The following is a 15,937-nucleotide window of genomic DNA, read 5'->3' as shown; positions in this document are numbered from 1 at the left end:
TGACATTTTAATTATACATGTATCATTTGACACATCATAAATTCTATGAAAAATGAATGGAAATGGCAATTATTATATTAAATTAAGTAGTTCATAAAAATGAGCATATTCAGAGGTCTCCTATGTGATTCTTATCATGTTGTCTATATGTACACAGATGTGCAGATAAGTCTGAGTGTAAGAGAAAAAACTGGAGAGAGACCATGAAAGCAGAAAAGGAAGAAGAGAAGGTAGGACTCATAAGATAGGACAAGGAAACAAGGTCATGGAGGTGGGTACAAGGTACAGAATGGGAACAGGAGATGAGAGAGATGACAAAGGAGGAGAATCAACCACAATAAGTACTGTTTCTAAATGCTATCATGAAACTCAATCTTGTGCTTGCTAATTTTAAACAGATAATAATTTCAAAGGAAGAAAACGAAAACCTCATTGTTCACTGTGCTGGAATATCTCCGTAACTATCTCTGACCAGCCTGTTTGTTGTTTACTTTTAAGATTTCATTTTAATTACATCTCTCTTACCCTTCTACTCATTCCCAAACTTTTAAATATAAATTAAGGAAAGGATAATGTAGGAATCTCGTATTTTAAAATATAAACACCATTTTCTGAAATGTATGATTACATTCATCAACACGTAAAGTGAGAAATGCAGTTTGATCCCGTCTCACGCACTAGGTACGCGTGTCCCACTTCCCAGAGCCTGCAGTGAAGATGTCCCACCCATCCCGGGCAGCCACGCCCTCCAACTCCAAGAACCCGCAAGTCTTCTTTGATGTGGACGTTGGCGGGGAGCGAGTTGGACAAATTGTTTTAGAATTGTTTGCAGATACTGTTCCCAAAACTGCAGAAAATTTTCGTGCATTGTGTACAGGAGAAAAAGGAACTGGGTCCGCGACCGGGAAGCCTCTCCATTTTAAAGAATGCCCTTTCCACCGAATTATTAAGAAATTTATGATTCAGGGTGGAGACTTCTCAAATCAGAATGGGACAGGTGGCGAAAGTATTTATGGTGAAAAATTTGAAGATGAAAATTTTCATTATAAGCATGATCGGGAGGGTTTGCTGAGCATGGCAAATGCAGGCCCCAAATACGAGTGGTTCTCAGCTCTTTATCACAACAGTTCCGACTCCTCATTTGGATGGGAAACATGTGGTATTTGGTCAAGTCATAAAACGACTAGGTGTGGCAAGGACGCTTGAAAATGTAGAAGTGAATGGTGAAAAACCTGCTAAACTCTGTGTTATTGCAGACTGTGGAGAATTGAAAGAAGGGGATGACTGGGGAATATTCCCCAAAGATGGCGATGGTGACAGTCATCCAGACTTCCCCGAGGATGCAGATATAGATTTAAAAGATGTAGATAAAATTTTATTAATATCTGAAGACTTAAAAAAACATTGGAAATACTTTTTTTCAAGTCTCAGAACTGGAAGATGGCTATTAAAAAATATGCGAAGGTTTTAAAGGTATGTGGATAGTTCAAAGGCTGTTATTGAGAAAGCAGATAGATCCAGACTGCAACCTATAGCCTTAAGTCGTGTGCTGAATATTGGTGCTTGTAAGCTGAAGATGTCAAATTGGCAAGGGGTAATTGACAGTTGCTTAGAGGCTCTTGAAATGGACCCTTCAAATACTAAAGCACTGTAATGAAAAGCGCAAGGATGGCAAAGATTGAAGGAATATGATGAAACATTGGCTGATCTGAAGAAGGCACAGGAGATAGCCCCAGGAGATAAAGCTATCCAGGCAGAATGCTTAAAGTCAAACAAATAATAAAGGCACAGAAAGATAAAGAGAAGGCCATGTATGCAAAAATGTTTGCTTAATAAGGATTAAATTCTCTTAACTTTTATACATTGATTAAATAAAGGACAATGTATATTACTGTCTATACGATCCCTGATGTGTTTCCCTTGATCTTTGTCATTGTTTACATAGCAGTGCTGACATAGGTTCCTTCTTAGTAAAGAGTTAAAAATAAATAAATAAATAAATAAATAAATAAATAAATAAAGTGAGAAATAATGTGCAAATTACCTACTATGATGGCTATTTAAGCCAAAGTTAAGACCCAGAATGATCAATATATCTAGGTAACACAATGTGCTGGATCTTCCTGCAGCTGTTTCATCTATAATATCACAGAAAAGGCATTTGATGAATCAAATTCACTTGGGTATTGTGATGGTTTGCATGTGCTTAACCCAAGGAATATATAGCACTATTAGAAGATGTGGCCCTGTTGGAGTAAGTATGACTTTGTTGGAGGAGGTTTGTCACTATGGTTGTGGGCTTTAAGACCTTCATCCTAGCTGCCTGGAAACCAGTATTCTGCTAGCAGTCTTCAGATGAAGATATAGAACTCTCAGTTCCTCCTGCACCATGCCTGCCTGCCATGTTCCCACTTTGATGATAATGGACTGAACCTCTGAACCTGTAAGCCACCCCTAATTAAATGGTGTCCTTATAAGAGTTGCCTTGGTCATGGTTCTCTATTCACAGTAGTAAAACCCTAACTAAGACAGGCATTGAGAAATTATCTGTGAACTGGATACATGGACATGAATACTGACTGGCTTTTCCTGTGGAAGGCAGTGACATAGTATTACTGGATGATTTCTGAAGGCAAGTGACTAGAAAGTTAGTACCTACAGCCTTAAAAGTGATGTACATATATAGTCCAGGCAACTAGTAAAATAAGTTGCTTGATGGACATTTATGGAAATTCCCAGAGTATCAGGTATGAAGAAGATGAAGAACTTCAGTCATCAAGGAAGGTCTTGTCTCAAAATAGAAATCAATGAAGTTGTGTTTTTTCTTTTATTAAAAGTCTCTAGCTGCATATGTATCAGAAGATGGCCTAGTCGGCCATCAGTGGAAAGAGAGGCCCATTGGTCGTGCAAAATGTATCTGCCTCAGTACAGGGGAATGCCAGGGCCAAGAAGTAGGAGTGGGTGGGTGGGGGAGTGGGTGGGGGACTTTTGGGATAGCATTGGAAATGTAAATGAAATAAAAAATGGATTTTTTATACAATATATTCTTATTATGGTAATCCCACCCCCAACACCTCCCAATTCTTCCTCCTCATATTTACATTCTTTCTGTCTTTCCTCAGAAAACAAGTAAGCATCTAAACAATAATAATAAAACAAAATGAGATAAACCGAAAACAAGAAAATAGACAAACAAAAAGCACAAGAAACATAAATTCAGAGACGCACATATTCATACATACACAGGCATCTCATAAAAACTCCAAACTGAAAGTCATAATATATACTCAAAGGACCTATGAGGTAGTAAAACAAAATGTCCTGACTCCGTATTATGAGGCAAAGACCCTCCCTGTAAAGATGCTGTTGAATTTGTTTCATATTGGCCATCTACTAGTAAGCTTTGGGCCCACCATTCAGAACGATATACCCTTAGAGAAAAATAGTTTTTTCATTTACAAGTGCCATTAATTAACCTTAGCTTCAAGGTTAGAATGGAATTGTGTGTCCACTTCTTTCAGCTCTAGAACCCCTTGAAAAGTGCCCAGATTCATAAAACAATGTAAAATTAGACCTGAGAATCAAGTACTGATTAACTATCCCACTTAAGTACTCAAGTGTGACATGTTAAATGAATGCCCATTCTACACTGCTTATTATACATTCAAAAATAACAAAAACAGAGTGAGAGCCATGGCTTGGCAGATAAAGATTCTTGCCACCAAGCTAGAGGACCTGAGTTCAATCCCTATAAGTGATATAAAAATGAGAAAAGTTGTTCCCTGTCCTCCACATACAGGCTGTAGCCTACATATAAATTAATGGAATTAACTAATTAATTAATAGAAATAGTAGTAAAAATAAGTCAATTGTTCTTATATATGTTGAAGCAGTCTCATTCCCTGCCACACACCTGGAAAGAAGAGGTAAAAACTGTCAATTATTTTAAGAGTGATACTCTTCAAATCTTATAGAAATAACTGAGAGAAGCACATACCTATTATCTCAGAAATCTAAGACACAAAAATTGTCATAAAGTCAAAGCCAGTCTTAGAATTATAGTAAGTATCAATAAAGCCAGAACTAGACAACAAGACCCAGTCTCAAGCACACAAATAAAGACAGGATAATAAAATATGAGGAAAACTGTGAAATTATAGGAGTTGTTTTTTATATAAGAAAATATAGAAGAACCATGGACTTCTATATTTCCTATGAATTTCTAAGTTTTATTTCATGATCAACTAATCTAATCAATTCTTAGTTAGTTAGTTAGTTAGTTAGTTAGTTAGTTAGTTTCCTTTAGTTTGGGGGTGGATATATATTACATGCTAGTCATGTGAAATTACCCCTTGGAAGGTTAAAGTAAGTCTCCCTCTCTCTGTCTTTCTGTCTCTCTGTCTTTCTATCTCTGCATCTCTGTGCCCATCTGTCTGTGTCTGTGTCTATGTCTGTGTGACTTTGTGTCTGTGTGACTTTGTATCTGTGTGTGTTTATATGATCTAGCTCAGGCTGGAAATGGACTCAAAATACAGCTAAGATTAATTTTGAACAAGATCCTAATCCTCTTGCCTCTACCTCCCAAGTTCCAAAGTTCTTGGATTACAGGCATATGCCACTACACCCAACTAGACAGCATCTTTATTTATAAAGTTATCATGTAAATTAGCACATACAGACAAGCACAAGAAATCTATGTGTAAGCTTAACTTCTTATGGTTTGCATGCTACACATGAACATACATGTTTATATGCACATACATATGTTAATTGTATATGTGTGTGTTAGTTATAAATATATGTTAGTTAACATATATGTTAGTTAATATTTATGTGCATGCAAAAATATGTATATAGTAAGATATTTAGATGCATTAAATTTAAACATGTTTCTAGGTGTTGTCTATCTTCATTTTTTTTTCTTTCCAAAACTAAATTGTGGAGGCAAAAGTCACATATTATATGCATTGTGTGTATCTACGTGTTTGTACATGCACACAGTTTTAGGTGTTCAGGGAGGCCAGAGGAGGTCATGTAGTCCCCTGGAGCTGGAGTTATAGATGTTAGAGAGCTGCCATAAGTGTACGCTGGAAACTGAATTTAAGTTCTCTGCAAGAGAACAATGCAGGTAAAGAAGGGAATATCGGGAAAGATTATCAACAGTAACAGCTCTTTGAAAACCCATATGAAAATCCACTCCTATGAAGCTTCCTAACATATATGCACATATGAGAAGAATTTAAATGGAGTCACAAAACAATGGGAGTGAGAATGACCCAACTTGATATTTTGGGCCACCAAATAATACTGCCATCAGTGCCAGGGATGAGTTACATATTCTTGAGTGTTGGCCAAACAGGTCCCATAGACTCCTTCCAAATACCATAGGCTATTGCCAAGGCTGTTGTTTACCCTCCATACCATGACAGTAAGGACTACTTCCAAAGATAGCACTACCACTTCCTTATGCTATCAAGCATGGATAATTAACCTTTTACCCAACTCAAAGCTTCACTCCCACTGATTAACATCCATGGTCCTGGAAAGCACTTTGAAAACTACCTGAGGAGAAAAATAATCCACCGATATGGAGCTACACACCCTGAGACTTACAATGAGCTGCCTGTGTGACACAAATATTACGGGAGTAACCAACCACTGTTTTATTGGGTTTAAATCCCATCCCATGTGATGAAAACCACATCTGACATTGCTAACATGGTCAAGAACATGAAATGTCAAGAACATGGGACAAGATAGGCCATGGGCCTAAGGGAAACCTACTACTATTATCATTCTGCTAAATGAGTATATCAATCAAACTATTCTTAATAATATATTTCTATATCCATAGATAAACATAGATAAGTATATTAATCTCTCATCAAAAAGCTTTTTCTTATCCACAACTGAACAACTGAACACCATTCAGACAGTGAGAAACTTTGGAGCACACAACTGTAAGGGGGATGACTTTTCCAAAACCTCCCGCAAGGCTCAGGGTTCTGTCCAGAAGAGAAGGCCAGAAAAGATTGTGAGATCCAGAAGTGATGGATGACAGATAGATGATAGAAAAATAGATCGATAAACAGACAGATGGTAGATAGACAGACAGGCATAGACAAAGAGGCAGAGGCAGAGACATAAAGTAGAAACAGACAGAAACACATAGAGATGAAGAGAGACAAAGAGAAGGAGACACAGAGATAGCCTGAAGTTGAATAGGTTGGGGAGTGGGAGGATCTTGGCATTGGAGGAGGGGAAAGGATATGATCAACAAATATTGTATAAAAAATAAGTAAAATTTTATCTAAAGAGCATAATGTACACTTAACCACTGAGATATCTATCCAGCCCCCAGTTTATATTTTAATATTAATTGCACTCAGATCTGAAGTCTTCTAATCTTAAATTCAACAACTCCCTGGCACTGGCATTTCACATAAGGTTGCTATAGAAACTACAAGTCCTTTCAAGTCTTGCTTCACTTTTGCTTTGGTCATTTGTTCATTGGCAAGATGTAGTCATCAAATGCCTTTAAGTGATGGATCATATTGAATGAAGTGTCCATGGAGAATATTGATTTTCTTGCCTTTAATCTAGAGTAGTAAATCAGCATTTTAAATCCTCAAGTCATCATCTCCTTCATCTCATTGCTGCTTTGGTTTGGCAGCTTACCACCGTAACAAAATCGCATGTGAGAACATTGTCATTTCTTTTACTCTCATGTGTAATTTGTATTTTCTCAGCTTCAAATAAGATTTTTCAGCTTTGAAATGCAACAACTGTATTGCTTTGTCTCAATTTCAAGTACTGTGTGATTGAAAACAACATCGTGTTGAGTATCACTCTCAAATTTCACCTAAAACATATGGTTTTAGAAATTATATCCTTGTCATCCTCCCCACAGGCCAAAGACTTCAGGAAATTCCTGAAACTGAGCAGATGAGCTAGCTCCCTGACTCTCTGCCATCACCTCCCCAAACTAGTTGAAGCTTGGTGGCATCCTTATGTTGGTCTGCTGTCAATTCCACGTCTGAGGTGAGTGGACATCTTTTCATGTGTTTCTCCGATCAGGTCACATATCCTATATTCTATGTCACTGAGTGTTTCCTTTTAAGTGCTGCATTTAGGACAAATAATAGATTAATAAAGCTGTCAAAAAAGTAAATGTGAATCAGCATTATTTATTCTAAATTAATCATGGTTACTAAAAGATGTTTATCAAGTAAAGTATAAAATATTCTTGCTGAAGATGTTTTCATGTGTTGTGAGGTTACCCCATATGCCTATTCACTCTGCTATGTCAGTTGGCACTGCTTTTCAAGTCTTTTATTTAGGCAACCAAATTCTTGAGATTTCATGGGTTGAGCATCTCAACATATACAAAAGACTCCATCTCACAGCAAATATTTTGCTCATTTGGCTCTTGCAATCTTTCTCCATACTCATCAGTGATGTTCTCTGAGCCTTGCATTTAGGGTTTACATTGAAGATGTGTTTCCTAGGGCCAAGCAATCCATGGTTAGTTGTTCTTTTCATTTTTTTGAGTTGTGTCTTTCTGTAACATTCTTCATCTACTGCAAAAGGAAGCTTTTTGATAAGGGGTGAGATCTACACTTATCTGTGGGTAAAAGGATAAGATTTTAGAAGGTGGTTAGGTATTCAACTGGTTTAGGAAAACAGAAGGTTCTCTTCTAGAGTTTGTAGCCTCACCAGTCAAGAGTATTTGGCTAGATTTAAAATACCAGGCATGAACTTCCTCATGTTGAATGTGGCTTAATTCCAATTGTACAGTTTTTGACTAACCCATGCACAACTATCACTATTGTAATGTCATTCTGGTAATTGCTGTGGTTTTAGGCATTAAAGTTGGATAGGGTTATCAATTGTTTTTCTCCCTTAGCAGCTTGTATAACTCCTTACAGTACTGAGGGCAGGGTTAGTGTACTGGCTAGTTTGTGTCAACTTGACACAGGCTGGAGTTATCACAGAGAAAGGAGCTTCAGTTGGGGAAATGCCTCCACGAGATCCAGCTGTAAGGCATTTTCTCAATTAATGATCAAGGGAGGAGGTCCCCTTGTGGGTGGTGCCATCTCTGAGCTGGTAGTCTTGGGTTCTATAAGAGAGCAAGCTGAGCAAGCCAGGGGAAGCAAGCCAGTAAGAAACATCCCTCCATGGCCTCTGCATCAGCTCCTGCTTTCTGACCTGCTTGAATTCCAGTCCTGACTTCCTTTTGTGATGAACAGCAACATGGAAGTGTAAGCTGAATAAACCCTTTCCTCCCCAACTTGCTTCTTGGTCATGATGTTTATGCAGGAATAGAAACCATGACTAAGACAGTTAGTCCTCAGGGAAGAAACTTCAAGTCAGCTCCAGCTGAAGTTCCCTGGGTCCTCTGTCTGAAGTGTGTGGTCTCACCTTCAATTTCTGGGAGATGACTGAAGTAATGACAGAAATCTACCTTGTTTGGGGAATCTTTTAGACTATTATGACCAGTAATTCAAAAGAAGGTTTTCAGTGGCTGGCACTAGGTTTTGGTTACGTAGTCTATGGGTCTTGGGGGCAGGGACTGTGAAAAGGCATGCCAAGTGACATAACTTCATTAAAATATATGCACATATGTGTCATTTTATGTAAACATATGAGTATGATTCCCTTGGCTTTTTCAATAACCCTCAGTACTATTCTTCCTCTCATCTTCTATCTCTCTCTTGCCCCCAACGTCCCGCTAAGTCACTCCCTTTCACAGAACTGGGGCTAACAATTGACCTTATAAATTAAAAGGTTTCTGTTGCTTAGTCCTTGCCCTAGCCTCTTGCCATCTGGTTATCTCTGATGTTAGCTGGTCTTGCTGTCTCTGACTGTGACTTGTCCCTCCTGTAAGCCTGTGTGTCACTACTCCTGGAAGATCAGTTCTTTTTGGGAAGAATTTGGGTATAGAGAGCAATGACACAGGGTCCCGATGGAGGAGTTGGAGAAAGTACTGAAGGAGCTGAGGGGGTTTTGTTGTGTGCATATGATTTCAAAGCTGACCACTCTGCACTAGATGATAAATAAGAGGCCTCATCCTTTGAAAGATACAAATTCTCCCTCTCTCAGAAGTCAAGAGCTGCCTGTGGGTCTTTGTCTAAAGCTGAGACCCTGTGAAATTCTCCCTCTTCCACGTTAACATATCAATTAATATTGCCATTCTTCTGGTGTTTTTAATGCAGCCATCTCTAAGAGAGACTAAGTTCAACAAAAAACTTCCTGGAATTCTGGCTCTTAAACTCTTCTGACTCATCTTTTTCAACGTTCCCTGGCTATAGATGCAGGATGTAGTTGAATCTGTTCGGGCTGGGCTTCTCCTGATCTATTGATCTCTACATGTCCAGTTGTGGTTTTCTGTTTTGGTCTTCACTCTATAAGTGGTCTTCACTCTATAAAGAGATATCTCTTCCATGAGGGCTAGTGATTACACTTATCTGTGGGTATATGGATAAGATGTAGAAGATAGTAAGAAATTATACTAGCCTCACAATGTAGCAGGTCTATGGCCTCACAAGTCCTGAGAAGCTGACTAGGTTTCTGGTACCAGGAATAATTTTCTTCCTGTTGAGTGGGCCTCAAGGTCAATTAGAGAGCTGATATTTAACCCCACTGAATAAGTACCACTATTACATCTTTCAAGGTATCTTGTCATTCTGATCACTGTTGCAGTGTGTAAGCATGAAAGCTTGGTAAGTCTGTTTAAATGCTTCCCACTCTTCACAGATTACATGGTATTTTCTAAAACCAGGGATGATAGACTGCAGAAAATATGCTTTCAGGTCAGATCGAGCTCCAGATATTTGAATCATGTGTACTAAGTGTGCAGTGTCTTCAACAATAGAGGTCCACCCTCAACCCCTGAGAGGCAACAAAGAGCTACATAGATAATCTATATTGTTCTAGGAGTCCTGACAAACTCTTGGAAGGTTCCTCATGTTTTATAGTAGACTTTTTGTTAGTCTATGGCATTCATGGGGAGCACTATTAGGCCAAGTGGCTTAACTTCCTTTAAGACAAAGAAATAGAGAGAAAGGGAGATGGTGATAGGTAGATAAACAAAATACTGTATAATTTTAAGTAAATATTAGGCAGGTGTGGTGGCACGTGCCTTTAACCCAAGCACTCAGGATGCAGAGGCAATTGGATTTCTGAATTTGAGCCCATCCTGGTCTACAGAGTGAGTTTCAGGACAGTCATGGCTGTACAGAAAAACCTGTCTCAAAAAAACAAAAACAAGCCAAAACTGTATATAAAATATTATGACTCCTGGAGGCCTTATCAAACAACCTTGGTGTTGATTGTGTCTCATCCCTCCTTAACCTTCAGAATTGACCTCCCTTTCTCCTCCCCAGCTAGAATCCCCTCCCCATTATTCCCTTTCCCACTTCATATCTCTATCTTCTTGTTTTCCTCTCACCCCCTGAGCATCTATGACGCCTTGGTAGTTTCTTGAGTTTGAGGATTTGAAGTTAGAACTGCAGACGATAAAGAATATGAAGAGTGACATTTTGGAGTCCAGACTACCTCACTACAATCTTTGAGAGATTCTTTCATTTATCTGCAAGTTTCATTCCTGCATTTGCTATACAGCTGAATAAATAGTATTCCATTGTGTATATGTACCACATTGTCATTATACTCTCATCTGAGGAAGAGCACTTGGGTTGTCCCCATTCCTTGGCAATTGTGAATAGGGCAGCTATGAACATTGCTGACGAAATATCTGTGAAGTACAATGTTCAGGTCTTAGCCCACATTCAAAGAAGTGCTATAGCTGAGGCATCTGGTTGTCTTATTTATAGTCTTTTGAGGGCTCTTCAGGATGATTTCTAGAGTGGCTACACACATAAATAGCCACATAGAAACGTGTCATCAGGTAAGTCTAAGAAATGTGTCATTAGGTAATTTTGTCACTGAATAAATTTCATAGGATATATTTATTTAAGCTAAGAAAGCTGCCATCTTACTAAACAGTACAATTCTATGGTGATCATTTCCATTTTTACAGTCCATCATTGATCAAAACACCAGGGTATGGCCCATTATCTCAAGACATCTCATTCATTTCCCACCACTAGTGCTTCTACTTTCATACAAGTTACAATTTTATACACTGTAAGCACATTAGTACAGATGTTTAATTATTGTTGTGCACAGTTGCCTTTTAAGTCATTAATGAATTACAAAGGAACAGATTAGAATCACTTACAATGTCCTTAAATCTGTCTGTGTAATTGCTTTTCACTGGCACTCTGCTGATTCTAGTTTTCTTTCTAGAGTAGGTTGCTAGTAATGAATTCTGTCTACTTTTGTTTTGCTTTGGGGTTGGGGGGGTTTAGTCTCTATTTTTTTCCTTGTTACATGAGAGCTGCACTCAATAGAATTGGCCTGACCATCTTTTACTTTCAACATTTGTTATGTTGTGTGCCCCCCCCCCCCGCCCCCCCGCCATGGCTAGCCAGAGTTTTTGCTGTTGACCATTGGTTTAGGCTGCAGATTTTGTTCATTTGCTTCTGAGACAACATTGTACTGTGTGGCTCAAGTAGAGCTGAACTTGTGATCCACCTACTTGGGCCTCCCTAGTGTGCAATCACTAGGCTTCGCTGTGGTTACGTTGGCTGTGATGTTATTTGTTGATCACTTTGTGTTCATGTTGAATGCTTTGCTTACACTAGACTGAGTGTCTTCTCTTGAAGTAGTAGTTTGAGCTGTATGTGTCTAGTTATAAATCTTTCTATAGCTGTTTATGTTTATCAGTGTTAGAGTTCATTGAGCTTCTTTGATACTCAAACTAACGTTGGGTTTTGCTGCTGAACACTGTACATTTTAAATAAAAGAATGTAGAGGCCCTGGCAATTTGAAACTCCCTATAGAGATTACTGTAATTGTGTGTTAGTGAGATGGTGACTGTTTGATTGGTAGTGACTGAATCAACCTAATTCTATAATGTCTTTCTTCAGATCAGCAGTACTTATTAAAACCTTTTCCTGATTGGCACAGGTCATCAGTTAATGTTTAGACATAGCTCTTGTTAGATGCCTTAAACAAGTAATATTCTCCTCTATATTTTCCATGTACCCATTTCTCTATATTTATATAATATTCTGGATATTTCTTTAAATTTAGCTTCCTTATGAATTATAAGCTCTACAGTTTTGTCTAATCTGTTAAGATCACAATTCTCCTTTTGATTTCTATTTTACATTTCAGTAATAGAATTTTGTTATATTTTCTATCTGAATTTATTTCCCTTATTATTCCAGATACCATCACACTGCTGTATTTCTCAATGTTATAATTTATTTTCCTCTGTTCCTACAGAAACTGTGCTTACTCTCTGAAGAGTTGTGCCTCTTCTATTCAGCAACTAGTTCTAGCAAAAATACATTCCAGTTATACTCTTCTAATTCCTGGAATACTGGGGGAGCTTGAACTAGAGATTTACAATTATCTCAAGCCATAAGATGTTAATACCCAGTTTTATAAATCTAGATGCCTTTTGCATGTAAATAAACATGAATGTGTAGAGATTTTTATAGAGAAAAGTTCTAAGCAAAAAAAAAATTTTTAAATAGAAAGTTTATGGAAAAAGATGAGTGCTTGACCATAGAAAAATATGCATTTATTTGTTGGAATTGCATGCAGTCATTGTTAATGAAATTTTCAAGTAACATTTGTAATCTAATAAACTGTTTATAATTTAATATTAAATGAAGTTTTAGGATAAATATGGTTTCTATAATTATGTCCAAAAATGAAATTATTTATTTATAACATTATAAAACAAAAGAAAGAAAATACTCTTAAAAATGAAGCCATGGAAATTATTTTAATTATGTTTTTTTATAATTTAATGTAATTTCTGCACTCAAAATTTACAAAAAAAATGCCAGTTGTATTTCAAATGAAATGAATTTAAAATAAAAGCAAAGTCTCTAAAGTGTTTAGGGAGAGGGAAGTTTGCCCCCACAGCCTTTTTCTCCATGCTGGTTGGGATGTTTTTGCCCCCTTTATTCTCTCCTATGCCTTTGGCTTATTTGTTTTTGTAGCTGTCAGATTGTCATGATATTTTCGTTGGAGATGAGGGCTCTGAGGCATCTTCCGTCTTTCATATCTCTGAATACAATCCCAGGGGTGAATTCATGATGAATATTTAAGCTTTCTGAAAGGTTGTGAGTACCTCATCTTCTGGGTCATGACAACTGACAGCCTGTACAATATTCTAATGAGGGCGATGACAAGAGTCTGGACTAGTCACAGTGCAGACTTAGTCTGCTGACATCATTTACATAAATCAAGGATATCTGAATGAACTCGTTCCAGAATTATTAAAAATAATAACTGGATAATGAGATAATAATTGAGACCAGCCCTGTTTAAAATTTATATTTGGGTAACAACTACCCATGCTGTCACCGTTCACCTCTCTTCTCTGCTGCTGTTGTAACCGAGTATCACTTATTATCATTCTTTCTTATAGAAACAGTTTTCCTTATTCATTATACTAATAACACAATGACTTCTTGTCGGTACACCAAGTAATTAATCCTCTGTGAGTAGGCCTGCTTTAATTTAAACATGCTAATCTTTTGCACTTTTCAAGTAGGAACTGAGACATCACCTAACAGATAATTAGTTTTTGCAGCTCCACATTACATCTCACAAATGATGGGGAGAGATTGAATCATAGATCAGCCAGAAAGCATCCACTCCCCAAGCTTCACAGCATGGAGATGTTGCATGAAGACAGGTGGCATGACTATTGTTCACTAAAGGAGAACTTAAAAGGTTTGTGCTCAAAAGTCAGATGTGGGAAGACATCACGGAAGTGGGAGTTCTTGAGAGAAAATAGATGATTTAAGAAGCAGGACTAAGTGAAGAACAGAAAGATTAAAATATTTACTTGACTAATTGTGTTTTGATTTCCTCTGGGAAGACATCTGAGAGTACGGCGTGTTGAAGACAGAATAGTTCCAATGTTTTTGGTGAGCTGAAAGCCACAGCAGTTAAGGTTTGATGTTTCCAGAATGATGAGTTCAACTAATACACACAGCATTAACAAATCCAGAGCCTATACATTGCACAAGTTAAGGAGGTTATGAATGGGTTTTAGGAGACCTGTTTGCTTATGGCTGGACTTCAGGCAAAGATAAAAGGAGCAAGAAAACTGCTAGTATTGAGAAATATGTGGTAATTATTAGACTATTAACTAGGTTAAAAGTCAAGTTCAGCTAAGAAGATTTAAGTTGTCCTATCAAGTAAAGTCAACCATAGGTGGAAAAGGAGTATCATTTTCCAGGTAAGAATAAAGGACTGATATCATTTGAGTTATAACCCACCATATAAAAGCTATAAGAAATTGATGTAGAAAAAGGTGAATGAAGAACCTGGAAGTTTGATCACAAAGGCACTAAGCAATACAATTTCAAATATCTGTGTACAAAAAAAAGTCACAAAATGTAAAATCATCCCTTCAATTACTAGTATTCACAGACAACATCTTTAACAATGAGAATATGAAACATAAAAACATGATTGAACACAATGAAAAAAATCAGAAAATTATGCCTGTGGTATAGTTGACACAAAATTATGGTCTTATCTGAGCTTTGGACTAGGATAGAAATATATAACAAATAAATGAAAAAAAAATATGGTCTTGGTCAAATCAAAAATCATGCAGCAGAAAATTTCAACTTATGCACATCCCCCCTGTAAAAAGATGCAATACTGAGGTCAAGGGAAAGATGAGAATGTTTCAGACAGAAATTGTCCCATAAATACAGCTAATCATAACCATAGATTTACATACTTTCTTCCAGAGAGTATGCAGATATCTAGAGTGTATCTGTGACTCCAAAGACAACTGGTAAACCAATCATATTGCTCTGGGAAGTATGTAGGGAAAGAAATTATTGAATTACTGTAGGGAGGGTGAGAAGCAGGTGAGTTTAGAACAAGCACAAACAGCTGCGTCTTGAGACAGGTCAATAATGCAGAGGGAAAATTACCGTGTCCTTACCTCAGTATTTCCTTCTCTCAGAAACACTGCAGATGTTGCACATATGGGGTCTTTATTTGGATTTAACCTGAATAGGAGTAAAGACTGTGATACAGTGAACCAAGGAGCAACTGAACCCACCTCTGATGATTTCTCTAGCTGCTGATGCAATGGTCTTATATTCAAAACCTTTTAAATCTTCAGAAATGAACACCTCAACAACAGAAGCTCTGGGTAAGAGATTGTGATCAGAGGGACAGCTACGCACATAAACATGACTACTTTACCATACAAATATCTCTATCAATGGAATATGTTATCTTTACATTAATGCTGCAATTCATGGATTTGTGATGTGTTGGGATTAAAGTGTCCCTGATACCAGTATAGATGATCACCACCCATTCTCCAGCATTCTGTTTCCTCTCCCTGTGTTGTTTAGTATTTCTAATTCTCTTGTAAAACACACACACACACACACACACACACACACACACACACACACACACACACACAGGAGCAATACTTTGAGAAGAAGATAGCAATGGGGCTTCTAGAAAATTGACAATTTGGGTTGTAGTCTGTTCATCTTGAAGTCCACATCCACTGACCCTGTGAAGATAAACTTTAATATTGTAGGGTAGAATGACCACTCGCCCTTATATTAATAAAGTTTGGGTGATGCTAAACAAGAGAGCCTAAAATATTTAATCATGTTGCTGTGACCAAAAATCTGACATGAATCAGCCCCAACAAGTAAGGATTCTTTTGGATCCCGGTTTGGGAAGACACAGTTCACCCCTTTGGAGAAAGCATGGTTGTCTGTAGCTCTATCACAGTAGAAACCATCTGCCTGGTGCTTTCTCATATATCAGCAGAGCAAGAAGCAGAAAGAGGGCCATG

At 37.6% G+C, this 15,937-nt stretch overlaps 1 pseudogene; it reads left to right on the top strand.

Moving 5' to 3' along the window:
- Window positions 639-1,985, top strand: Gm11349 (predicted gene 11349; annotated as a pseudogene).

Source organism: Mus musculus, chromosome 13, assembly GCF_000001635.26.
Source record: "Mus musculus strain C57BL/6J chromosome 13, GRCm38.p6 C57BL/6J".
In the NCBI taxonomy this organism is placed as follows: domain Eukaryota; kingdom Metazoa; phylum Chordata; class Mammalia; order Rodentia; family Muridae; genus Mus; species Mus musculus.
The sequence above is the reverse complement of the archived record's forward strand: the minus strand, read 5'-3'. Positions and strand labels throughout refer to the sequence as shown.